The sequence below is a fragment of the Nycticebus coucang genome, chromosome X (genome assembly GCF_027406575.1).
Source record: "Nycticebus coucang isolate mNycCou1 chromosome X, mNycCou1.pri, whole genome shotgun sequence".
Lineage (NCBI taxonomy): Eukaryota > Metazoa > Chordata > Mammalia > Primates > Lorisidae > Nycticebus > Nycticebus coucang.
The window spans coordinates 68,682,554-68,709,779 of record NC_069804.1 but is presented as its reverse complement, the minus strand read 5'-3'; positions in this window follow the sequence as shown (position 1 = coordinate 68,709,779).

The window sequence follows — 27,226 nt, the reverse complement described above, 5'->3', positions numbered from 1 at the left end:
TTCCAAAATGTAGAAAAAGAAGGAAGACTACCCAACACGTTCTATGAAGCAAACATCACCCTGATCCCCAACCCAGGAAAAGACCCAACAAGAAAAGAAAATTATAGACCAATATCACTAATGAATATAGATGCAAAAATATTCAACAAGATCCTAACAAACAGAATCCAGCAACACATCAAACAAATTATACATCATGACCAAGTTGGTTTTATCACAGGGTCTCAAGGCTGGTTCAATATACGTAAATCTATAAATGTAATTCAGCACATAAACAAATTAAAAAACAAAGACCATATGATTCTCTCAATTGATGCAGAAAAAGCTTTTAATAATATCCAGCATCCCTTCATGATCAGAACACTCAAGAAAATTGGTCTAGAAGGGACTTTTCTTAAACTGATAGAGGCTATCTACAGCAAACCCACAGCCAATATCATATTGAATGGAGTTAAATTGGAATCATTTCCACTCAGATCAGGAACCAGACAAGGCTGCCCATTGTCTCCATTGCTTTTCAACATTGTAATGGAAGTTTTAGCCACCGCAATTAGGGAAGAAAAGGCGATCAAGGGTATCCATATAGGGTCAGAAGAGATCAAACTCTCGCTCTTCGCAGATGATATGATTGTGTATCTGGAAAACACTAGGGACTCTACTACAAAACTCCTAGAAGTGATCAAGGAATACAGCAGTGTCTCAGGTGACAAAATCAACATTCTTAAATCGGTAGCCTTTATATACACCAACAACAGTCAAATTGGAAAAGCAGTTAAGTACTCTATCCCATTCACAGTAGCGCCAAAGAAGATGAAATATTTGGGAATTTACCTAACAAAAGACGTGAAAGATCTCTATAAAGAGAACTATGAAACTCTAAGAAAAGAAATAGCTGAAAATGTTAACAAATGGAAAAACATACCATGCTCATGGCTAGGAAGAATCAACATTATCAAAATGTCCATACTACCCAAAGCAATATATAATTTCAACGCACTCCCTATTAAAGCTCCACTGTCATATTTTAAAGATCTTGAAAAAACAATACTTCGTTTTATATGGAATCAGAAAAAACCTCGAATAGCCAAGACATTACTCAGAAATAAAAACAAAACAGGAGGAATCACACTACCAGACCTCAGACTTTACTACAAATCGATAGTGTTCAAAACAGCATGGTATTGGCACAAAAACAGAGAAGTAGATATCTGGAACAGAATAGAGAACCAAGAGATGAATCCAGCTACTTACCGCTATTTGATTTTTGACAAGCCAATTAAAAACATTCAGTGGGGAAAAGATTCCCTATTTAACAAATGGTGCTGGGTGAACTGGCTGGCAACCTGCAGAAGACTGAAATTGGACCCACGCCTTTCACCATTAACGAAGATAGACTCTCATTGGATTAAAGATTTAAACTTAAGACATGAAACTATAAAAATACTAGAGGAGAATGCAGGGAAAACCCTTGAAGAAATTGGTCTGGGCGAGTATTTTATAAAGATGATACCCCGGGGAATTGAAGCAGCTTCAAAAATATACTACTGGGACGTGATCAAAATAGAACGCTTCTCCACAGTCAAGAACACAGTAAGTAAAGCAAGCAAACAGCCCTCACAATGGGAGAAGATATTTGCAGGGTATATCTCTGACAAAGATTTAATAACCAGAATCCACAGAGAACTCAAACCCATCAGCAAGAAAAAAACAAGGGATCCCATCGCAGGCTGGGCAAGGGATTTGAAGAGAAACTTCTCTGAAGAAGACAGGCGCATGGCCTTCAGACATATGAAAAAATGCTCATCATCTTTAATCATCAGAGAAATGCAAATCAAAACTACTTTGAGATATCATCTAACTCCAATGAGACTAGCCTATATCACAAAATCTCAAGACCAGAGATGTTGGCGTGGATGCGGAGAAAGGGGAACACTTCTGCACTGCTGGTGGGAATGCAAATTAATTCATTCCTTTTGGAAATATATATGGAGAACACTCAGAGATCTAAAAATAGATCTGCCATTCAATCCTGCATATACCCAGAAGACCAAAAATCACAACATAACAAAGATATTTGTACCAGAATGTTTATTGCAGCCCAATTCATAATAGCTAAGTCATGGAAAAAGCCCAAGTGCCCATCGATCCACGAATGGATTAATAAATTGTGGTATATGTACACCATGGAATATTATGCAGCCTTAAAGAAAGATGGAGACTTTACCTCTTTCATGTTTACATGGATGGAGCTGGAACATATTCTTCTTAGTAAAGTATCCCAAGAATGGAAGAAAAAATACCCAATGTACACAGCCCTACTATGAAACTAATTTGGGACTCTCACATGAAAGCTATAACCCAGCTACAACTTAACAATAGGGAGAAGTGGGAAAGGTGGGGTGGGTAGAGGGAGGGGAATCGGTGGGATCACACCTGTGGTGCATATTACAGGGGTATTTGTGAAACTTGGTAAATGTAGAATGTAAATGTTTTGGCACAGTAACTGAGATAACGCCGGAAAGGCTATGTTAACCACTGTGATAAAAATGTGTCAAATGGTTTATGAAGTGAGTGTATGATGCCCCATAATCATATCATTGTATACAGTTATGATTTAATAAAAAAAATAAAAAAAAAAAAGATTAAATAATGGTAAGTACCTGGATTCATCTCTTGGTTCTCTATTTTGTTCCAGATATCTACTTCTCTGTTTTTGTGCCAATACCATGCTGTTTTCATCACTATCGATTTGTAGTATAGTCTGAGGTCTGGTAGAGTATTCCTCCTGCTTTGTTTTTATTTTTGAGTAATGTCTTGGCTATTCGAGGTTTTTTCTGATTCCATATAAAACAATGTATTGTTTTTTCAAGAACTTTAAAGTATGAGAGTGGAACTTTAATGGGCATTGCGTTGAACTTATATATTGCTTTGGGTAGTATAAACATTTTAACAATGTTGATTCTTCCCAGCCATGAGCATGGTATGTTTTTCCATTTATTAACATTCTCGGCTAGACTCTTAATGGATTAAATATTTAAACTTAAGACAAGAAACTATGGATTAAAGATTTAAACTTAAGACATGAAACTATAAAAACACTAGAAGAGAGTGCAGGTAAAAAACTTGAAGAAATTGGGTTGGGTGAGTTTTTTATAAGAAGGACCCCCAGGGCAACTGAAGCAGCTTCAAAAATACACTATTGGGACTTGATCAAACTAAAAATATTCTGCACAGCCAAGAACACAGTAAGTAAAGCAAGCAAACAGCCCACAAAATGGGAGAAGATATTTGCAGGTTATGTCTCTGACAACGGTCTAATAACCAGAATCCCCAGAGAACTCAAACGCATTAGCAAGAAAACAACAAGGGATCCCATCACAGGCTGGGCAAGGGCCTTGAAGAGAAACTTCTCTGAAGAAGACAGGCACACGGCCTTCAGACATATGAAAAAATGCTCATCATCTTTGATCATCAGAGAAATGCAAATCATAACTACTTTGAGATATCATCTAACTCCAGTGAGACTAGCTTATATCACAAAATCCCAAGACCAGGGATGTTGGCGTGGATGTGGAGAAAAGGGAACAATTTTGCACTGCTGGTGGGAATGCAAATTAATACATTCCTTTTGGAAAGAGATATGGAGAACACTTAGAGATCAAAAAATAGATCTGCCATTCAATCCTGTAATTCCTCTGCTGGGCATATACCCAGAAGACCAAAAATCACATCATAACAAAAATATTTGTACCAGAATGTTTATTGCAACCCTATTCATAATTGCTAAGTCATGGAAAAAACCCAATTGCCCATCGATCCACAAATGGATTAATAAATTGTGGTATATGTACACCATGGAATACTATGCAGCCTTGAAGAAAGATGGAGACTTTACCTCTTTCATGTTCACATGGTTGGAGCTGGAACATATTCTTCTCAGTAAAGTATCTTGAGAATGGAAAAAAAAGTATCCAATGTACTCACCCCTACTATGAAACTAATTTAGGACCTTCACATGAAAGCTATAACCCAGTTACAACCTAAAAATAGGGGGAAGGGGGAAAGGGTGAGGTGGGAGGGGGGAGGTGAGTAGAGGGAGGGGCATTGAAAGGATCACACCTGTGGTGCATCTTACAAGGGTATATGTGAGGCTTGGTAAATGTGGAGTGTAAATGTCTTAGCAAAGTAACTAAGAAAATGCCAGGAGGGCTATGTCAACTAATGTGATGAAAATGTGTCAAATGGTCTATGAACCAAGTGTATGGTGCCCCATGATCATATTGAAGTACACAGCTATGATTTAATAAAAAAAAAAAAAAACTTCTGCATAACTAAGGGAACAATTAAAGTAAACATGCAACCTTCACTATGGTGTTAGATAATTGCATGCTGTGAATCAGATGAAGGGTTGATAATGAGAATCTGTGGAGAACTCAAGCTGATCAACAAGAAAAGAGCTAATGATTCCCTTTTTAAGTGAGCAAGAGACTTGAACAGAAACTATCTGAATATAGAAAAAGATCAAAAAAAATACATTTTTAAATGCTCATTTTTGGGGGCAGAGACAAGATGGCTGATTGAAGCCAGCTTTCCATAGAGGCTCCCGTCCAGAAGGAGAGTTAAAGGACAGAAATTTAGCAAGTAACCTGGTGGATTAGAGCTGCACAAAGAGAGAAGGTCGAAGAATGGACATCAATTCCCCTGATGTGAGCTGCGACCCCAAGGATACAAACAAAAGATACAAAATCCATCACCAAGTGGATGAGAGACCCCTCCCCAATGAGAATGGCTCAGACTGCCCCACAAACAAATGAGCAGAATTCAAAGGCCCTTCCACTACACTCCACATCATAGACCCGCTAAAAACTGGAACAACCTTCCCCACTAGGGTGCCATGGCATTCTCCTACCAGGCATAAAACTGTATAAAACTTTATATATTCTCTACCTGCAACTCAGAGCTCCCAGCACTCGCCTCCACTCTCACTCTGAGGTCTGGAGGCCTATCCCCCAGGAGTCCAGATTCTTGGGTGATTTCTCAAGTTGTATGGACAGGGACTAAACTGCAGGTGGTGAGTGCTGACTCTATGGCATGGGAGTGAGGAGAGGACAGTCGGCTGAGAAGGAACCACACCGGAGCAGCAGTGCCCTGAGACGCAGAGCAGCAGCCATCCTTTGGCAATAATAGCTCTCATTCCCAGATATTCCAAAGCTACAACTCCTTTCTCCCTTGGAAACCAGATGAAGCCGGACATTTACTCAGGTGGCAACCACAGCAGGACAGATCTGGGACGGAAACGCAGGTCCAGTGAGAAAAGGGATTGCTTGAAGTGGTACAGGCCTCGATGGATCGCGGGGACAAAAAACGCATGGGGAGAAAATCAGGATTCTGATTGGTGGAAAGGACACGAAGCCTTCTTTAAAGGGTCGAACAGAAAACAGGTGAAAACAAGACAGAACCACTTAGCCACACTACACCAGACAGGGTCCCAGTTTCTCAAGCCACAACTCTGTACAGGCACTCAACAAAGCTCCAGGGTAAAAATCAAAGAAAGTAAAACAAGCATTGGGCAAAATCAGCAGAAAAACTCTGGTAACATGAATAACCAGAATAGATAAACCCCCCGCCAAGGAAAGATATGGCAGATGTAATTGAAGATCCCATTCATAAACAACTGGCTGAGATGTCAGAAATCTAATTCAGAATTTGGATTTCAAGCAAGATTAATAAAGTGGAAGAAAATTTGGAATTAAAACTTCAAGCAGCAATTCAAAAGTTGAAATTAGGAATTTGAGGAGAAATTCAAAATTTGTCTCAAGAATTCAACGAATTTAAAGACAAAACCACGTAACAAAGACACACTGAAGCAAGGATTTACAGCCCTCAAAGATCTGAAAAATACAGTAGAATCCCTAGTAACAGAGTGGAGCAAGCAGAAGAAAGGATCTCTGATATTGAAGACAAAGCTGTTGAGCGCTCTCAAATTCTCAAAGAGGAAGAGAAATGGAAAGCAAAAACGGATCATTCTCTCTGAGAGTTCTGGAATAATTCGAAGAAGAATAATATTTGACTCATTGGAGTCTCTGAAACCGATAAAGTCACTTTGCTAGGCACAGAGGCCCTTCTCCATGACATTATGAAAGAGAATTTTCCAGACATGCCTGGAGATTTTGAAATTCAGATAGCAGGTAGCTTCAGAACCCCAGCACGATTCAATTTCAATAAGACATCCTCCAGGCATATCATAATCAACTTCACAAGTTGATATGAAGAAGCAATTTCTCAAAGCAGACAGAGGAAAGAAAGCCATTACCTACCAAGGGAAGAATATCAGAATGACTGCAGATCTCTCTGCTGAAACTTTTCAAGCCAGAAGAGGGTGCTCATTGACTTTTAATCTCCTAAAGCAAAATAACTTTCAACCCGGATCCTATATCCAGCTAAACTGAGTTAAATTTATGATGAAGAAATTAAATACTTTAATGACATTCATATGTTGAAGAAATTTGCCATAACCAAACAAGCTCTTCAGAACATTCTCAGACATTTCCTCCATAATGACTAACCCAATCCTCCACCACAAAAGGAAACTCACCCAGAAACTGTTGATCAAACTCCAACTTCCACACTGGTGAAAGGATTGAAAATGTCCACTGGACATTCGAAAAACTCAATACCCAAAATTTTACCAGACTTATCAATATTCTCCATTAATGTGAAAGGCATAAACTGTCCTCTAAAAAGGCATAAATTAGCTGACTGGATACAAATAGTCAAGCCAGATATTTGCTGCATAATAGAACATCATCTTAGCTTAAAACATAAATATAGACTCAGGGTGAAAAGATGGTCATCCATATTTCACGCAAATGGTAATCCGAAAAAAGCAGGTGTTGCAATTTTATTTGCAGATACAATAGGCTTTAAACCAGCAAAAGTAAAGAAGGATAAGAATGGTCACTTCATATTTGTTAAGAGTAATACTCAGTATGATGAGATTTCAATTATTAATATCTATGCACCCAACCAGAATGCACCTCAATTTATAAGAGAACTCTAACAGACATGAGCAACTTGATTTCCTTCAGCTTCATAATTGTTGGGGATTTCAACACTCCCTTGGCAGTGTTGGATCAATCCTCTAACAACAATCTGAGCAGAGAAATCTTAGATTTAAACCTAACCATCCAACACTTGGATTTAGCAGACATCTACAGAACATTTCATCCCAACAAAACTGAATACACATTCTTCTCATAAGCCCACAGAACACATTGTAAAATCAATCAAATCTTAGGTCACAATGTCTAACCTCAGTAAATTTAAAGGAATGGAAATTATTCCTTGCATCATCTCGGACCACCATAGAATAAAAGTTGAACTCAGTAACAACAGGAATCTGCATACACATCCAAAAACATGGAAGTTCAATAACCTTATGCTGAATGACAGCTCAGTCAGAGATGAGATCAAGAAGGAAATTGCCAAATTTTTGGAACAAAATGATAATGAAGACATGAATTATCATAACCTCTGGGATACCACAAAGGCAGTCCTAAGAGGAAAATTTATAGCACTGCAAGCCTTCCTCAAGAGAACGAAAACAGAGGAAGTTAACAACTTAGTGGGACATCTCAAGCAACTAGAAAAGGAAGAACATTCCAACACCAAACATAGTAGAAGAAAAGAAATAACCAAAATTAGAACAGATTTAAATGAAATTAAAAAAAAGAATTATACAACAAATCAATAAATCAAAAAGTTGGTTTTTAGAAAAGGTCAATAACATAGATCAATCTATCGCTAATCTAACCAGGAAAAAAGAGTAAAATCTCTAATCTCATCAATCAGAAACGACAAAGACGAAATAACAAGACTCCTCAGATATTAAAAAAAATCCTTGATGATTATTACAAGAAACTTTATTCTCAGAAATATGAAAATCTGAAGGAAATCGACCAATACGTGGAAGCACGTCACCTTCCAAGACTTAGCCAGAATCAAGTGGATATGTTGAATAGGCCCATATCAAGTTCTGAAATAGCATCAACCCTACAAAATCTCCCTAAAAGAAAAACAAAAAAAAAACCAAACAAATAAAAAATCCGGGACTAGATGACTTCATCAGAATTGTACCAAACCTTTAAAGAGGAATTAGTACCTATATTACTCAACCTGTTCCAAAATGTAGAAAAAGAAAAAAGGCGACCCAACACGTTCCATAAAACAAAATATCACCCTAATGCACAAACCAGAAAAAGACCCAACAAGAAAAGAAAATAATACACTAGTATCACTGATTAATATAGATGCAAAAATATTCAACAAGATCCAAAAAACAGAATGCAGCAACACATCAAACAAATTATACATCATCACCAAGTAGGTTTTATCCCATGGTCTCAAGGCTGGCTCAGTATACGTAAACCTATAATTATAATTGAGCACATAAACAAATAAAAAACAAAGACCATATGATTCTCTCAATTGATGCAGAAAAAACTTTTGATAATATACAGCATCCCTTCATGATCAGAACACTTAAGAAAATTGGTATAGAAGGGGCACTTCTTAAACAGATAGAGGCCTTCTACAGCAAACCCACAGCCAATATCATATTGAATGGAGTTAAATTGGAATCATTTCCACTCAGATCAGGAACCAGACAAGGCTGCCCATTGTCTCCATTGCTCTTTCACATTGTAATGGAAGTTTTAGCCTCAGCAATTAGGGAAGAAAAGGCAATCAAGGGTATCCATATAGGGTCAGTAGAGATCAAACTTTCACTCTTTGGAGGAGATGATTATATATCTGGAAAACACTAGGGATTCTACTACAAAACTCTTAGAAGTGATCAAGGAATACAGCAGCATCTCAGGTTACCAAATCAACATTCATAAATCGATAGCCTTTATATATACCAACAATAGTCAAGCTGAAAAAACAGTTAAGGACTCTATTCCATTCACAGTAGTGCCAAAGAAGATGAAATATTTGGGAGTTTATCTAACAAAGGATGTGAAAGACCTCTATAAAGAGAACTATGAAACTCTAAGGCAAAAAATAGCTGAAAATGTTAACAAATGGAAAAACATACCATGCTCATGGCTGAGAAGAATCAATATTGTTAAAATGTCCATACTTCCCAAAGCAATATAAAATTTTAATGCAATCCCTATTAAAGCTCCACTGTCATACTTCAAAGATCATGAAACATAATACTTCGTTTTATATGGAATCAGAAAAACCCTCGAATAGCTAAGACATTACTCAGAAATAAAAACAAAGCAGGAGGAATCACGCTACCAGATCTCAAACTATACTATAAATCCATAGTGATCCAAACAGCGTGGTATTGGCACTAAAACAGAGAATTACATGTCTGGAACAAAATAGAGAACCAAGAGATGAATCCAGCTACTTACTGTTATTTGATTTTTGACAAGCCAATTAAAAATATTCAGTGGGCAAAAGAGTCCCTATTTAACAAATGGTGCTGGGTGATCTGGCTTGAAACCTGCAGAAGACTGAAACTGGACCCACACCTTTCACCATTAACTAAAATAGACTCTCACTGGATTAAAGATTTAAACTTTAGATATGAAACTATAAAAATACGAGAGGAAAGTGCAGGGAAAACCCTTGAAGAAATCGGTCTGGGAGAGTATTTTATGAGAAGGACCCCGGGCAATTGAAGTAGCTTCAAAAATACACTACTGGGACCTAATGAAACTAAAAAGCCTCTGCACAGCCAAGAACACAGTAAGTAAAGCAAGTAAACAGCCCTCAGAATGGGAGAAGATATTTGCAGATTATGTCTACAACAAAGGTTTAATAACAAGAATCCACAGAGAACTCAACCGTATAAGCAAGAAAAGAACAAGTGACCCCATTGTAGGCTGGGCAAGGGACTTGAAGAGAAACTTCTCTGAAGAAGACAGGCACACCGCCTGCAGACATACAAAAATACGCTCATCTTTAATCATCAGAGGAATCCAAATCAAAACTACTTTGAGACATCATCTAACTCCAGTAAGATTAGCCCGTATCACAAAATCCCAAGACCAGAGATATTGTCGTGGATGTGGAGAAATGGGAACACTTCTACACTGCTGGTGGGAATGCAAATTAATATATTCCTTTTGGAAAGATGTTTGGAGAACACTTAGATATCTAAGATAGATCTGCCATTTAATCCTATAATTCCTCTACTAGGTATATACCCAGAAGGCCAAAAATCACATCATAAGAAAAATATTTTTACCAGCGTGCTTATTGCAGCCCAATTCATAATTGCTAAGTCATGGAAAAAGCCCAAGTGCCCATCGATCCACAAATAAATTAATAAATTGTTGTATATGTGCACCATGGAATATTATGCATCCTTAATGAACGATGGAGACTTTACCTTTTTCATGTTTACATGGATGGAGCTGGTACATATTCTTCTTAGTAAAGTATCTCAAGAATGGAAGGAAAAGAATCCATTGTACTCAACACCACTATGACACTAATTTATGGCTTTCACATGAAAGCTATAACCCAGTTACAACCTAAGAATAGGGGGAAGGGTTAAAGGGAGGGGAGGGACTGGGGAGGTGGGCAGAGGGAGGGAGATTGTTGGGATTACACCTGTGGTTCATCTTACAAGGATATATGTGAATCTTAGTAAATGTGGAATGTAAATGTCTTATGAAAATCTGTCAAACGGTGTATGAAACCAGGGTATGATGCCCCATGATCACATTGATGTACACAGCTATGATTTAATAAAAATAAATAAATAAATAAAATTTAAAAAATAAAGCTATAAACCAGTTTATAAGCATATGGGGAATGGGGAGAGTGACCGGAGGGAGGGGAGATGTGGGCAGAGGGAGGGTGATTGGTGGGATTACACCTGCAGTTCATCGTATAAGGGTATGTGTGAAACTTCGTAAATGTACAATGTAAATGTCTTAACACAATAACTAAGAAAATGCCATGAAGGCTATGTTAACCAGTGTGATGAAAATGTGTCAAACGGTCTATAAAACCAGTTTATGGTGCCCTATGATCGCATTAATGTACACAGCTATGATTTAATTTAAAAATGAATAAATATATAAAAATAAATACATAAATAAAAATACTCATTTTCTCTAAACATCAGAGGGATGTAAGTAAAAAGCACTCTCTGTGTAGAGTATAAATGTCTTAACACTATAATTAAAGTGCAGGGAAGGCTACGTTAAACAGTTTGTTGTAAGTTTTTCAAATTGTATATAAAACCAGCACAGTGTACCCAATAATGCATTAGTGTAGAAAAAAAAACAAAAACACTCTGTGATATCACCTAATCCTAGTGAGAATAGCCCATATAAAAAAATCCCAAAGCTGAAGATGCTGGTATGGATTTGGAAATAAGTGGACACTTTTCCACAGCTAGTGGAATTTTAAACTAATACAGCCTCTATGGAATGAATTATGAAGAATCCTCAATGAAGTAAAAGGTGGCACTATTTTCTTTTTTCTTTTTTTTTCTTTTTCTTACCCTAACCCCATCCCTCCTTCTCTCTAAGAGCTTTGTAGTTGAGTCCCTGGTGTTTCCAAGTATAAGATCATGTCATCTGCAAAGAGGTAGAGTTTGACCACCACTGCCCCCATTTTGATTCCTTTGATTTCCTTCACTTGCCTGATTGTGATGTCTAGGACTTCCAACACTATGTTAAATAGCAGTGGAGACAGTTGGCATCCTTTTCTTGTTCCAGTTTTCTATGGGAATGCTTTCTGTTTTGCTCCAGTCAATATCATATTGGCTGTGTAGATAGCCTCTATCAGCTTAACAAATGTTCCTTCTAAGCCTATTTTCTTGAGTGTTTTTATCATGAAAGGATGGTGGATATTGTCAAAGCCTTTTCTTCATCAATTGAAAGAATCATATGGTCTTTGGTTTTGATTGTATTTATGTGGTGTATTATAGATTTGTGTTTGTTGAACCAACCTTTTCTCTCTGGGATAAAATCCAATTGATCATGATGCATAACCCTTTTAATGTGCTGTATTCTGTTTTCTAACACCTTGTTGAATATTTTTGCATAAATATTCATTAATGATATTTGTCTATAGTTTTCCTTTTTATTGGGTTCATTCCTGGTTTGGGGATCAGTGTGATATTGGCTTCATAGAATGTGTTGTGGAGGATTCCTTCTTTCTCTGTATTTTGGAAAAGGATATGCATCATAGGAACTAGTTCCTCTTTGATGGTTGGATAGAATTCTGGTGTGAAACTATCTGATCCAGGGATTTACTTTTTTGGAAGATTTTGTATAATTGATGCTATTTCAGTACTTGATATTGGTCTATTCAAGATTTCTAAATATTTCTGGCTGAGTTTTAGAAGGTATTGTGCTTCCAGATTTCAATCCATCTCCTCTATATTTTCAAATTTATGGAAATAGATTTTTTTCTAATCAGCATGGAGAATCTTTCATATTTCTGTGGCATCTGTTGTTATTTCCCCATTATAATTTCTGGTTGTAGTTATTAGAGACTTTGTTTTTTTGTTTCTGGTTAGTCCATCCAAGGGTTTATCTGTTTCATTAATCTTTTCAAAGAAACAACTTTTTGTTTTGCTGATCTTCTAAATAATTCCTTTGTTTTCAATTTCCTTTAATTCTGTTCTATTTTACTTATTTCTTTTATTCTGCTCCGTTTGGCATTAGATTGTTCTCCCTTTTCCAGTTGCTTGAGATGGCCCATTATGTTGCTGACTTGCTCTCTTTCTGTTTTCTTGATGAAGGCATCTAATGCAATAAATTTCCCTCTAAGGACTACCTTTGTAAAATTCCACAGGCATTGATAGTTTGTGTTTTCAGTATCATTTGTTCCAGAAATCTAATGATCTCCTTATTGATCTCATCTATAACCCAGAAATCATTCAGCATAAGTTTTGTTTCCATGATTTTATTTGAGTATGAAGATTTCTGTTGCTGCTGAGTTAAAATTTTATTACATGATGGTCGGCGAAGATATAGGGGATAATTTCTATTGTTTGGAATTTGTTCAGGTTAGCCTTGTAACCTAAGATATGATCATTTTTGGAAGATGATCCACAGGCTGATGAGAATGTGTATTTGGTTTTGTTATGATAAAGTGTTCTATAAATGTCCGTTATATCCATTTGTTATAGTGTCTTGTTTAAGTCCATTATTTCTTTGTTTACTTTCTGCTTGGAGGTTCTGTCCAATACTGCCAATGGGGTGTTAAAATCTCCACTTATTATACTGTGGGAAGATATCACATCGTTCAGATCAGTAAGAGTTTGTTCTATAAATTGAGAAGCATTCAAATAGGGTGCATAGATGTTAACTATTAAAATCTCTTTATATTGTGTTTCCCTTTATTGGTATGAAGTGTCCATCTTTGTTTTTCATTATTTTTGTTGGTTTGAGCCCTATTGTATCTGCATACCAGATTGCAAACCCAGATTTTTTCTGCTTTCATTTTCCTGGAATATTGTTGCCCATCCCTTCACCTTGAGTCTTGATTTATCTTTTGAGGTAAGATGAGTTTCTTGTAGGCAACAGATATCTGGCCTTAGTTTTTGTATCCAGTTGGCCAGCCTATGCCTCTTTAAAGAAGAGTTCAAACCATTCACATAACTTGAGAGAACTGATAGATGTGGCAGAGTTTTGGCCATCTTGTTTGTCAGATATCCACAGCTTAATGCTATGCCTCTCACCATTGTGGAAGCTAGGCTTTATTCTTTAATTTCTGGGTAGGTTTACTTTGGTAGTGTACCCACCTGTTGCTTGTTACAAAGAATGGGACTGAGTATTTCCTGTAGACTGGTCGAGTCATAGAAAAATTTACTTAGCATGTAAATGTCAGTGAAGGATTTGATTTTTCCATTAGAAATGAAGCTAAGTTTAGCAGGCCATATGATCCTTAAACGAAACGAAATTGTTTCGTTTAAGAAGGTTGAAGGTCGATGACCATCCTTTTCTGGCCTGGAAAGTTTCAGCTGAAGGATCTGAAGTCATCCTTATACTTTTCCCTTCGTAAGTAATACTTTTCTTACGTCTGGCTGCTTGTAGAAGTTTCTCCATCATAGTAACTTTGGCAAAATTATGATGTGTCTAGGAGATGTTTTGTTTGGATTGAGTTGTGCTGGGGCTCTGAAACTATCTACTATCTGCATTTCTATGTGTCTCAAAATACGTGGGAAATTCTCTGCCAAAATGTTTTAGAGAAGAGAATTTGTGCATTTGTGACCAACCTCTTCTCCTTCAGGAGACCCTATATTTCAGATATTTGATTTCTTGGAATGATCCCATAACTCTCTCAGGGAATATTCTGTTCTTTTTATCCATTGTTCTTCATCTTTGAATGCTTAAGATAGTTGAAAAGTCTTGTCTTCTTTATCTGAGGTTCTTTCTTCCCACTGCTTAATTCTGTTTCTGAGGGAGTCTACTGTATTTTGAAGCTCTTCAAATACCTTTTTCAATTCCTTAAGCTCTGCTATATCTTTCTTCATTATATTCATATCCTTGGTGACTTTGTCTTTAAATACATTAATTTATTGAAACAACTTATGAACTATTTTTTGTCCTCTGTATCCATGTTTTCATTCATTATAATTATCTTATTTGCCATCCATATTTCAAATTATATTTCTAATATTTCAGCAATTTCTCTTGGTGGAGATTCTGTGTTGTAGTTTTTTTTTTGTTTTTGATGTCCCTGGGAGGCACAGATCTGCTCTGATTTTTCATGTTGCCAGAGTTCTTCATCTGATTCCTCCTCCTCTTGAGTACTTTCAACTTTTTCATCTTTTTCTCTTTTTTAATTGTTAATTAAACTTTTTAGTTAAATTGGTAGGTTATCACTGATGAGTCTACCCTGCACTGTTGTAGTGTCACTGTTGCAGTAACAAAGGCAGACAATTGATGAATCTGCAGCCCCAGACAGTGTTTCAGGGGGGCAAGAATCAGTAGGCAGTACTGGCCCAGAGTTCCAATTACATTCACTCTTCTAGTGCTGGCTCCTCCCACCAAATCAAGTTCATAAGGCTCCCCAGATGACAACAATGGCCCAGAGCTCACTAGAGAGTGCTGAGGGCTGCAGCTCTGTAGACAGCATGGCCCCAGAGCTCAAAGATACTCAGGCACTGAGCACCACCTGCCCAGTCAAGCTCAGGGGGCTGTGGCCCAGTGGTTGGTGGAGGTCTAAAGTTTAGATAAGAGTCTCTCTGTTGTACTCAACGTTAGTGGAATTAAAGAGAAAACATCAGCACACTAAGTTCAAATTATGTTTGGGGTCCGTTATTGGCTAGCTGACTGAGACAGGTGCACACCCCAAATTCTTGGCAAAGCATCACAAAGGAAGGGGTTTTATACCTTTTTTCAGTTAAGGGGGAAGGGAGATAAGTGGAATCTTGGCAAGGTTAGATTTACAGAGTTGGGGGCTGGTTATTTACCAGGGAAACTGAGGATAGGAATGAGGTTTTACAAAGGTCTGCTATTACTATGGGAGAATACACTGTCTTCACAGGTTATGTCTGTTTAACAGCCCATTTCTCCAAGACCTATGTGCTGAAAGGGTTTCTGAAGGGGAGGGCATAAGAAAAAGCAAAATGGGGTCAGTTTGGCCTTTCATTTTTCCCACTGGTCTCATGTCCAGTCAAATCATTGACTGATTTTTTGAATGAATTTTGCTGTACCAAGTTCTTATTTCTTGTTTTGTTTGTTTGCTTGTTTGTTTTAATTTTTTATTAAGTGTTTTGCACATAGATCATACATACATTTATGCCCATTTCAGTGTGTTGAATATTTGTACAAATTGGAGTGCTTACATCATACTAATCAGCATAGCTTTCATCTCGTTTATCCAATTATAGCACTAGGACATTTATGTTCTACTCATGATAGAACCAACTTGTACTTGCAATGTGCTCCATAGTTGTGGTTCCCCTACTATCCCCTACTATCCCTCCCACTGCCTCCCCATTCCTTGCCCTCCCCTTCCCTCCTTCATCATAGAATAAAGTTGTGTTTCATTTTTCATATCCAAATGTGAGTTATAATAAATTGGTTTCACAGTAGTACTGAGTACATTAGATACTTTTTTATCCATTCCTGAGATACTTTACTAAGAAAAATATCTTCCAGCTCCATCCATGTAAACATAAAGGAGGTAAAGTCTCCATTTTTTTTAATACTGCATAGTATTCCATGGTATACATATACCACAATTTATTGATCCATTCATGGGCTGATGGGTACTTGGGCTTCTTCCATGACTTGTAATTATGAATTGAGCTGCAAAGAACAATCTGGTTAAAAAATCTTTACTGCGAAATGAATTTTGGTCCTCTGGGTATACACCTAGAGGAGGATCTGCAGGATCAAACGGCAGGTCTGCATTTACATACATGAGTGTACTCCGAACATTTTTTTCTTTTTTTTTTTTTATTAAATCATAGCTGTGTACATTAATATGATCATGGGGCATCATACACTTGGTTCATAGATGGTTTGACACATTATCATCACGCTAGTTAACATAGCTTTCATAGCATTTTCTTAGTTATTTTGCTAAGACCTTTAAATCCCACATTTACTAGGATTCACATATACCCTTGTAAGATGCACCGCAGGTGGAATCCCATTAATGCCACTCCCTGCACCTACCTCCCCCCTCCCTCCCCTCTCCTTCCTCCTCCTCCCTATTATTAGGTTGTAACTGGGTTATAGCTTTCATGTGAAGGTCCTACATTAGTTTCATAATAAGGGTGAGTAAATTGGGTAATTTTTCTTCCATTCTTGAGACACTTTACTAAGAAGAATATGTTCCAGCTCCATCCATGTAAACATGAAAGAGGTAAAGTCTCCATCTTTTTTTTAAGCCTGCATAATATTCCATGGTGTACATATACCACAATTTATTGATCCATTCGTGGATCGATGGGCACTTGGGCTTTTTCCATGACTTAGCAATTATGAATTGGGCTGCAATAAACAATCTAGTACAAATATCTTTGTTATGGTGTGATTTCTGGTCGTCTGGGTATATGCCCAGTAGAGGGATTACAGGATTGAATGGCTGATCTATTTCTAGATCTCTAAGGGTTCTCCATATCTCTTTCCTAAAGGAATGTATTAATTTGCATTCCCACCAGCAGTGCAAAAGTGTTCCCTTTTCCCCACATCCATGCCAACAGCTCTGGTCTTGGGATTTTGTGATGTAGGCTAGTCTCACTGGAGTTAGATGATATCTCAAAGTAGTTTTGATTTGCATTTCTCTGGTGATTAAAGATGATGAGCATTTTTTTCATATGTCTGAAGGCTGTGCACCTGTCTTCTTCAGAGATGTTTCTCTTCAATTCCCTTGCCCAGCCTGTGATGGGATCCCTTGTTCTTTTCTTGCCAATGCCTTTGAGTTCTCTGTGGATTCTGGTTATTAAACCTTTGCAGGAGACATAACCTGCAAATATCTTCTCCCATTCTGAGGGCTGTTTGCTTCCTTTACTTACTGTGTTCTTGGCTCTGCAGAAGGTTTTTAGTTTGATCAAGTCCCAATTGTGTATTTTTGAAGCAACTTCAATTGCCCGGGGGATCCTTCTCATAAAAAACTCGACCAACCCAATTTCTTCAAGCGTTTTCCCTGCACTCTCTTATAGTATTTTTATCGTTTCATGTCTTACGTTTAAATCTTTAATCCAGTGAGAGTCTATCTTAGTTAATGGTGAGAGGTGTGGCTCCAGTTTCAGTCTTCTACAGGTTGTCAGCCAGTTCACCCAGAACCATTTGTTAAATAGGGAATCTTTTCCCCACTGAATGTTTTCAATTCGCTTGTCAAAGATTAAATAACGGTAATTAGCTGGATTCATCTCTTGGTTCTCTATTCTGTTTCAGACATCTACTGCTCTGTTTTTGTGCCAGTACCATGCTGTTTTGATCCCTATTGATTTGTAGTACAGTCTGAGGTCTGGTAGTGTGATTCGTCCTGCTTTGTTTTTATTTTTGAATTATGTCTTGGCTATTTGAGGTTTTTTCTGATTCCATATAAAATGAAGTATTGTTTTTTCAAGATCTTTAAAGTATGACAGTGGAGCTTTAATGGGGATTGCGTTGAAATTAATATATAGCTTTGGGTAGTATGGACATTTTATCACTGTTGATTCTTCCCAACCATGAGCATGGTATATTTTTCCATTTGTTAACATTCTCAGCTATCTCTTTTCTTACAGTTTCATAGTTCTCTTTATATAGATATTTCACGTCCTTTGTTAGATAAACTCCCAAGTGTTTCATCTTCTTTGGCACTACTGTGAATGGGATAGAGTCTTTACTTGTTTTTTCAACTTGACTATTTTTGGTATATATAAAGGCTAACGATTTATGAATGTTGATTTTGTAACCTCAGACACTGCTGTATTCCTTGATCACTTCTAAGAGTTTTGTAGTAGAGTCCCTAGTATTTTCCGGATATACAATCATATCATCTGCGAAGAGTGAAATTTTGATCTCTTCTGACCCTATGTGGATACTCTTGATCGCCTTTTCTTCCCTAATTGCAGTGGCTAAAACTTCCATTACAATGTTAAAGAGCAATGGAGACAATGGTCAGCCTTGTCTGGTTCCTGATCTGAATGGAAATGATTCCAATTTAACTCCATTCAATATGATATTGGCTGTGGGTTTGCTGTAGATGGTCTCTATCAGTTTAAGAAATGTCCCTTCTATACCAATTTCTTCCGTGTTCTGATCATGAAGAGATGTTGGATGTTATCAAAAGCTTTTTCTGCATCGATTGAGATAATTATATGATCTTTGTTTTTTAATTTGTTTATGTGCTGAATTACATTTATAGATTTACATATATTGAAACAGCCTTGAGATCCTGGGATATAACCGACTTGGTCATGATGTATGATTTGTTTGATATGTTGCTGGATTCTGTTTCTTAGAATCTTGTTGAATATTTTTGCATCTATATTCATTAGTGATATTGGTCTATAATTTTCTTTTCTTGTTGGGTCTTTTCCTGGTTTGGGGATCAGAGTGATGTTTGCTTCATAGAAATTGTCGGGTATTCTTCCTTCTTTTTCTACCTTTTGGAACTGGTTGCATAATATAGGTACTAATTCCTCTTTAAAGGTTGGGTAGAATTCTGACGTGAAACCATCTGGTACTGGGCTTTTCTTTTTGGGGAGATTTTGTAAGATTGATGTTCTTTCCGAACTTGATATGGGCCTGTTCAACATTTCCACTTGATTTTGGTTAAGTCTTGGAAGGAGACGTGCTTCCAAGTAACGGTCAATTTCTTTCAGATTTTCGTATTTCTGAGAGTAAAGTTTCTTCTAATATTCATTAAGGATTTTTTGGATTTATGAGGAGTCTGTTGTTATTTCGTCTTTCTTATTTCTGATTGATGAGATTAGAGAATTTACTCTTTTTTTTCCTGATTAGGTTGGCCAAAGGTTTATCTATTTTGTTGACCTTTTCAAAAAACCAGCTTTTTGATTTATTGATCTGTTGTATTATTCCTTTGTTCTCAATTTCATTTAGTTCTGCTCTGATTTTGGTTATTTCTTTTCTTCTCCTGGATTTGGGGTTGGAGTGTTCTTCCATTTGTAGTCCCTTGAGATGTCCCATTAAGTTGCTTACTTCCTCTCTTTCCGTCCTCCTAAGGAAGGCTTGCAGTGCTTTAAATTTCCCTCTTAGAAATACCTTTGTGGTGTCCCAGAGGTTCTGATAGTAAGTGTCTTCATTGTCGTTTTGTTCCAGAAATTTGGCAATTTCCTTCTTGATCTCATCTCTGATCCAGCTATCATTCAGCATAAGGTTATTTAACTTCCATGTTTTTGTATTAGTATGCAGATTCCTATTGTTACTCACCTCAATTTTTATTCCATTATGGTCTGAGAAGATGCATGGAATAATTTCTATTCCTTTAAATTTACTGATGTTAAGCTTGTGACCTAAGATTGATTCTGGAGTAAGTTCCACTGGATGATGAGAAATATGTGTATTCAGTTTTGTTGGGATGAAATGTTCTGTAGATGTCTGCTAAATCTAAATGCTTGATGGTTAGATTTAAATCTAGAATTTCTTTACTCAGCTTTTTGTTGGAGGATCGATTGATCAGTGCCAAAGGAGTGTTAAAAACTCCGACTATTATAGAGTTGGAAGAAATCAAGTTGCTCATGTCTGTTAGAGTTACTCTTCTAAATTGAGGTGCATTGTCATTGGGTGCATAGATATTAATAATTGAAATCTCATCATATTGAGTCTGACCCTTAACAAATATAAAGTGACCATTTTTGTCCTTCCTTACTTTTGTTGGTTTAAAGCCTATTGTATCCGCAAATAAAATTGCAACTCCTGCTTTTTTCTGGTTACCATTTGCTTGAAATATGGATGACCATACTTTCACGATGAGTCTGTATTTGTCTTTTAAGTTAAGATGTGACTCTTGTATGCAACGAATGTCTGGCCTGAGATTTTGTATCCAGTCAACTAACCTATGTCTCTTTAGAGGGCAGTTTAAGCCATTCACATTAATGGAGAGTATTGATAAGTTTGGTGAGATTTGGGGTATTGAGTTTTTTGAACGTCCAGTGGGCATTTTTAATCCTTTTGCCATTGTGGAAGTTGGAGTTTGAGCAGAAGTTTCTGAGTGAGTTTACTTTTGTACTACAGGATTGGGTTGGTTATTATGGAGGATAGGTCTGAGAATATCCTGAAGAGCTGGTTTGGTTATGGCAAATTTCTTTAGCATATGTATGTCATTAAAGTATTTAATTTCTCCGTCATAAATGAAACTCAGTTTAGCTGTTATAAGATCCGGGGTTGAAAGTTATTTTGCTTGAGGATATTAAAAGTTGATGACCACCCTCTTTTGTCTTCAAAAGTTTCAGCAGAGAGATCTGCAGTCATTCTAATGTTCTTCCCTTTGAAGGTAATAGATTTCTTTTGCCTGACCGCTTTGAGAATTTTCTCCTTCTTATTAACTTTAGTGAAGTGAATTATGATATGCCTGGGGGATGTCTTATTGGGGTTGAGTCGTGCTGGGGTTCTGAAGCTATCTGCTATCTGAATTTCAGGTTCTCTAGGCATGTCTGGAAAATTCTCTTTCATATTTTCATCCAGAAGGGCCTCTGTGCCCAATGAGGCCACTTCATCTGTTTCAGGAATTCCTTAGAGACGGATATTTACCTTCTTCGAGTTATCCCAGAGCTCTCTGAGTGAATGATCCATTTTCGCTCTCCATTTCTCTTCCTCTTTGAGAGTTTGGGAGTGTTCAAAGGCTTTATCTTCGATGTCAGAGATCCTTTCTTCTGCTTGGTCCATTCTGTTGCTAAGGGATTCTACTGTATTTTTCATATCTTTGAGGACTGCAAGTTCTTGTTTCAGTGTGTCTAAGTCTTTGGTGGTTTTGTATTTAAATTCATTAAATTCTTGAGACAGCTTTTGAATTTCTCCAGGAGTTCCTAATTCCATTTTGTTAATCTTGTTTGCCATCCAAATTCTGAATTCGATTTCTGACATCTCAGCCAGTTGTTTGTGAATGGGATCTTCAATTATATCTGCCGTATCTTTCCTTGGGGGGGTTGATCTTTTCTGGTTATTCACGTTACCAGAGTTTTTCCGCTGATTCCGCCCCATGATTGTTTTACTCCCTTTGATTTTCCTCTGGTGTTTTGTTGAGGACCCGTATGGTGCTTTGTCCTGAGAAACTGGGGCCCTGTTTGGTGTAGAGGTACTAAGTGGTTGTGTCTTTTTTTCAGCTTATTTCTATGTGACCCTCGTTAAACAGTTACTCTGGGTTGAAGTCTCAGCTGTGGAGAAATACCAGCAATTATGTCACCCCACCCACCACAGGCAACAAATGGAAAAGGAAAATCAAACCTTCCTACAACCACACACCCAGGGCACCACCTGGATAGTCCCCAGGTGAGTGACTCAGATCAAAAGGTCCAAGTCAATTGTCTCCGTCAGCAGCTGCTTCGGTTGGGAGAGTTCAAGAGGTCCCTGTGAACTAGATCACAGGGGTCTGGTGACTGCTCTAAAATGGCTTGCTCCAGTTCTGTGTGGAGTCAGGAAGAGCCACCAGTAAATGGATCAGTCTGGGAAGATTGATGCCTCCTTCCCCACCTTGCAGCTCTGTCACACCCAGTCGCTACTAGCCAGACAGGGCTGTGACCCAGTTTGTTGTCTGCAGTAAGAAGATACTCCAGGGGTTTGCACCTGCCTAAGTCACAGGGTAGTCTGTGTCTGCTCGACTAGGCCGCTATTCTCTGTCTTTATCCAGCAGAGGTTGGTGTGGCCTGTCAACCTGGGGCACTTGATGGAGGCTGGAGGTGTTCACTCAGTTCCAGCCCCACCCTTAGTTCATGTTACTGGGTGAGGGGAACAACCCTCTGGGAGTTTGTTTCTGACCTTGCCAGATTCCTCTGCAGAGGAGAGGCTGATTTGAGTTCCCATAACCTGTGCCTCAGGCCCTGTTTTTAGTCCTGCGGTTATGTATTCACAGCACAATAAGTTGTTGGCTGTAGCCTGTTGACCTCCTTTGTCTATAGGCTGGTGATCCCTTAAGGACCAGGTGCGTCTTAGGCTCAGTAGTGTGGTCCTCTGGATCAGCCCCACCCTGGGAATTTCCTGGCTCTACGGGTGTGTTTTCTAGTCCCTGTGTTCCACCCAGGTCGGTACCATCTCAGGAAAACCCTTTACTCACAGGGCCTGTGTTTCAGTCCCAGGTCTGTTCCATGGTGGTTGCCATCGGAGAAGATGCTCAGCCTCATCTGGTTGCCCAGGAAGACAGGAGGAGAGGCTAAGGGTTATCTGGGGGTGGGCCTTGTTATTGCTGAAGATGGCTGTTGCTCTGCACCTCGGTCCACCATCGCTCCAGTGTAATTCCCTCTCAGCCGACCGTCGTCTTCTCGCTCCTTTTCTACAGAGTCAGCACTGGCCAGCTGCACTCCAGGTCCTGTCTACACCCCTCGAGAGTTCACTCAAGAATCTGGACTCTTGGTGGAGCAGGTCTCCAGATCACAGGGTGAGAGTGGAGGGGAGTGTTAGGAGCTCAGAGTTAACGGTCATAACACCAAGCTCATTGAGACCAAATGAACAAATAAACAGATACAAAGGTTACCAGGCACATGGGCCCATAGATACAGAGACAGACGGAGACACACAGACATACAGGCAACAGCCACGACAACAGCAATATAAGAACAACTGCAATAAAAATAGTGATAATCATAAAATAATTGAAAGAAAGGAAAAAAGAGAGAGAAAAAAGTGGTGTTAGAAGAATGCTAAATGAGAAGAAAGAAGAAATTAAAATTAGAATACAGAAATAAAAGATATATCTATATAAAAAGTAATAATAAAAAAATTATTGAAATCTCCTCTAAGAAAATGGTGAGGAAAAAACAGACAAAAACACAACAAAACAAAAAAAACACGAAAACCAAAAAAAAAAAAACAAACGAAACAAAACAAAAAAAAGGCACCAACTACAAAAATATTCTTGTGTGTAGAAATATACCTATAAATATCTATACGTCTGCTGTAGGGATCAACTTTCATAGGAATATATTCATACTGCGATATACTTTCTGGCACCAGGTGGCTCTGTGAGTGGTTTCGAGACTTATACCTGATTTACAGTTTATACTGTTACCATGGTGACCACCTTTCATGGCCTATCGCCATTTTGGAGTTTCCATAAAAGATTGTCACCTAAGAATTGTGTTACCTCAGCTGTTATTTTCCAGACAGCACTTGCGACCGACTTTCCCAATCAGTGCACATGTCCACACTTAATAAGTCCCTCCACTCTGTTCCCAGGTTCCCCTGCAAACTGGTGACTGCAATCTGCCATAAGGGGAGCCGTGCTGAGTTAGCGCTTTCATTGGTGGGCTCCCGGCTCTATCTCCTGTAGCTGGTTCCCGTGGTTTCAGCAGCCAAAGCCAGTCCGCGGCTTCAGTAGCTTCACGGCTCCAGAAGCCAAAGCCGGGTCCTAGGCTTCAAGCCTGTTCCCGTGGTTGGAGCGCTTGGGGGACTTATTCTGAGTTTTATGGATCAGAGTTTCCCTTTTGGATGGGCGCCCACCAGTTTGCCACGCAGCCTGAATCGCCAGCCCCCTCCAACGCCTGGGGGAAAGGTGCCCGCCCTTTTTGGTAGTTCAAAATGTCTGTTTCCCGGGCAGGAACCCTTCCCTTCAATTGTCCAACAGTTTGCCCAGCTCCCCGTGGTTTTGAGTGGCTCTCCTTTCGGAAGCCTTCCTCAGTTCAGGATTAATTATTTGTCAATTGGATTTTGTCAGCATTTACAAGCTGCTGACCTCCATAGGGGAGGGGCCTGCTGGCAGGCACGGCCAAGCTCTAAAGAATCTCTACAACAGTGTCTGTGATTTTAAATTACCCTTCATATATAGCAACCCGCCAGTTGGCTGGGCGTCTCCAGCTGTCTGTCCACTCCAATAATCCACACACAGGGAAGGTCCAGACCGCCTTTCCTCTCACCTGGTGGCTTATGAGAGTTGGGTACACGTCTGTCCTGTCCGCCATCATGCTCAACCTCCTCGAAACTTTCTTCCAAAAGGAATGTACTAGTTTGCATTCCCACCAGCAGTGCAGAAGTGTTCTCTTTTCTCCACATCCACACCAACATCTATTGTTTTGGGATTTTGTGATGTGGGCTACTCTTAGTGGAGTTAGATGGTATCTCAGAGAACTTTTGTTTGCATTTCTCTGATGATTAAAGATGATGAGCATTTTTTCATGTGTCTGTAGGCCACGCGCCTGTCTTCTTCCGAGAAGCTTCTTTTCATGTCTCTTGCCCACAATGAAATGGGATCACTTGTTTTTTGCTTAGTACTAAGTTGGGTTCTCTGGGGATTCTGGTTATTAGGACATTGTCTAACTTTCAAAAATCCTCTCCCATTATGAGGGCTGTCTATTTGCTTTACTTAGTGTATTCTTAGCAGTGCAGAAGCTTTTTAATTTGATCAGATCCCAGTAATGTATTTTTGATGTTGCTTCAATTGTCCGGGGTGTCTTCCTTATGAAGTATTCTCCCAGGCCAATTTTCTCAAGTGGTTCCCCTGCACTCTGAGAGTATTTATAGTTTCATGTCTTAAATTTAAGTCCTTTAACCAGTAAGAGTCGATTTTTGTTAGAGGAGAAAGGTGTGGGTCCAGTTTCAGTCATCTGCAAGTTGCCAGCCAATTCATCCAGCACCATTTACTGAATAGGGAATCTTTCACCCAATTTATATTTTTATAGGCTTATCAACAATCAAATCACGATAAGTGTCTGGGTTCACCTCTTGGTCTTCAATTCTGTTCCATAAATCTAATTCTCTATTTTTGTGCCAGTACCATGCTGTTTTGCTCACTATCAATTTAGAATATAGTCTGAAGTCTGGAAGCGTGATTCCTCCCGATTATTTTTTTTATTTCTGAGTAATATCCAGGCTATTCATATTTTTTTCTGTTTCCATATAAAATGAATTACTAATTTTTCCAGATCTTTAAAATATGAGAGAGGTGCTTTAATAGGGATTGTGTTAAATCTGTAAATTGCTTTAGGTAGTACAGACATTTTAACAATGTTGATTCTTCCCAGCCATGAGCATGCTATATATTTTTTCATTTGTTAACATCTTCAGCTATTTCTTTTCTTAGAGTTTCATAGTTCTCTTTATAGAGATCTTTCACATCCTTAGTTAGATACACACCCAGATATTTCATCTTCTTTGGCACTATTGTAAAGGGAATAGAATCTTTAATTGTTTTTACCTCTTGACTATTATTGGTGTATATAAAGTCTACAGATTTATGAGTGTTAATTTTTTATCCTGAGACGTTTCTATACTCCTTGATCACTTCTAGGAGTTTTGTAGTTGATTCCCTGAGGTTTTCCAGATATATAATGATATCGTCTGCGAAAGGGTGACTATTTGATCTTCTCTGGTCCTATTTGGATTCCCTTAATTGCCTTCTCTTGCCTGATTGCGGTGGCTAAGACTTCCATTACAATGTTAAAAAGCAGTGGAGACAGTGTGCATCCTTGCCTGGTTCCTGATCTGAGTGGAAATGATTTCAATTTTAGTCCATTCACTATGATATTGGCTGTAGGTTTGCTGTGGATGGCCTCTATCAGTTTAAGAAATGCTCCTTCAATACCTATTTTCTTAAGCGTTCTGATCAAGAAAGGATGCTTCATATTGTCAAAATATTTTTGTGCATCGATTGAGAAAATCATATGGTCTTTGTTATTTAATTTTTTATGTGATGTATTATATTTATGGATTTACGTATATTGATCCATCCTTGGGACACGGGGATGAAACCCACCTGGTCATGGTGTATAATTTGTTTGACGTGTTGTTGGGTTATGTTTGCTAGGATCTTATTGAGTATTTTTGCATTAATATTCATTGGAGATATTGGTCTATAATTTTCTTATCTTGTTGGGTCTTTTCTTAGTTTGGGTATCAGGGTGATATTTGCTTCATAGAATGAGTTGTGAAGTATTCCTTCTTTTTCTATGTTTTGGAAAAGAGGAAGTAATATAGGTACTAGTTCCTCTTTAAAGGTTTGGTATAATTCTGATGTGACGCCATCTGATCTCAGGCTTTTCTTTTGGGGGAGATTGCTTATACTTGATGCTATTTCGGAGCTTGTTATAGGATTGTTCAACACTGCCACTTCTTTCTGGCTAAGTCTCAGAGGGTGACATGTTTCCAAGTATTGATCTATTTCCTTCAGATAGTCATGCTTCTGAGAGTAGAGTTTTATTTAGTATTCATTAAGGATTTGCTGAATTTCTGAGAAATCTGTTGTTATTTGGCCTTTATCATTTCTGATTGATGAAATTAGGGATTTTACTCTTCTACTTCTGGTTATGTTAGCCAACAGTTTATCTATTTTATCGACTTTTTCAGAAAACTAACTCTTTGATTGGTTGATCTGTTTTGTGATTCTTTTTTTTTTTTCAATTTCAGTAAGTTCTGCTCTAATTTTAGTTATTTCTTTTCTTCTGCTGGGTTTAGGGTTGGAAAGTTCTTCCTTTTCCAGTTTCTTGAGATGACCCATTAAGTTATTGACTTCCTCTCTTTCCATTCTCTTGAGGAAGGCTTGCAATGCTATAAATTTTCCTCTTAGGACTACCTTTGCTGTATCCCAGAAGTTCTGATAGTTCGTTTCTTCATTATTGTGTTGTTCCAAA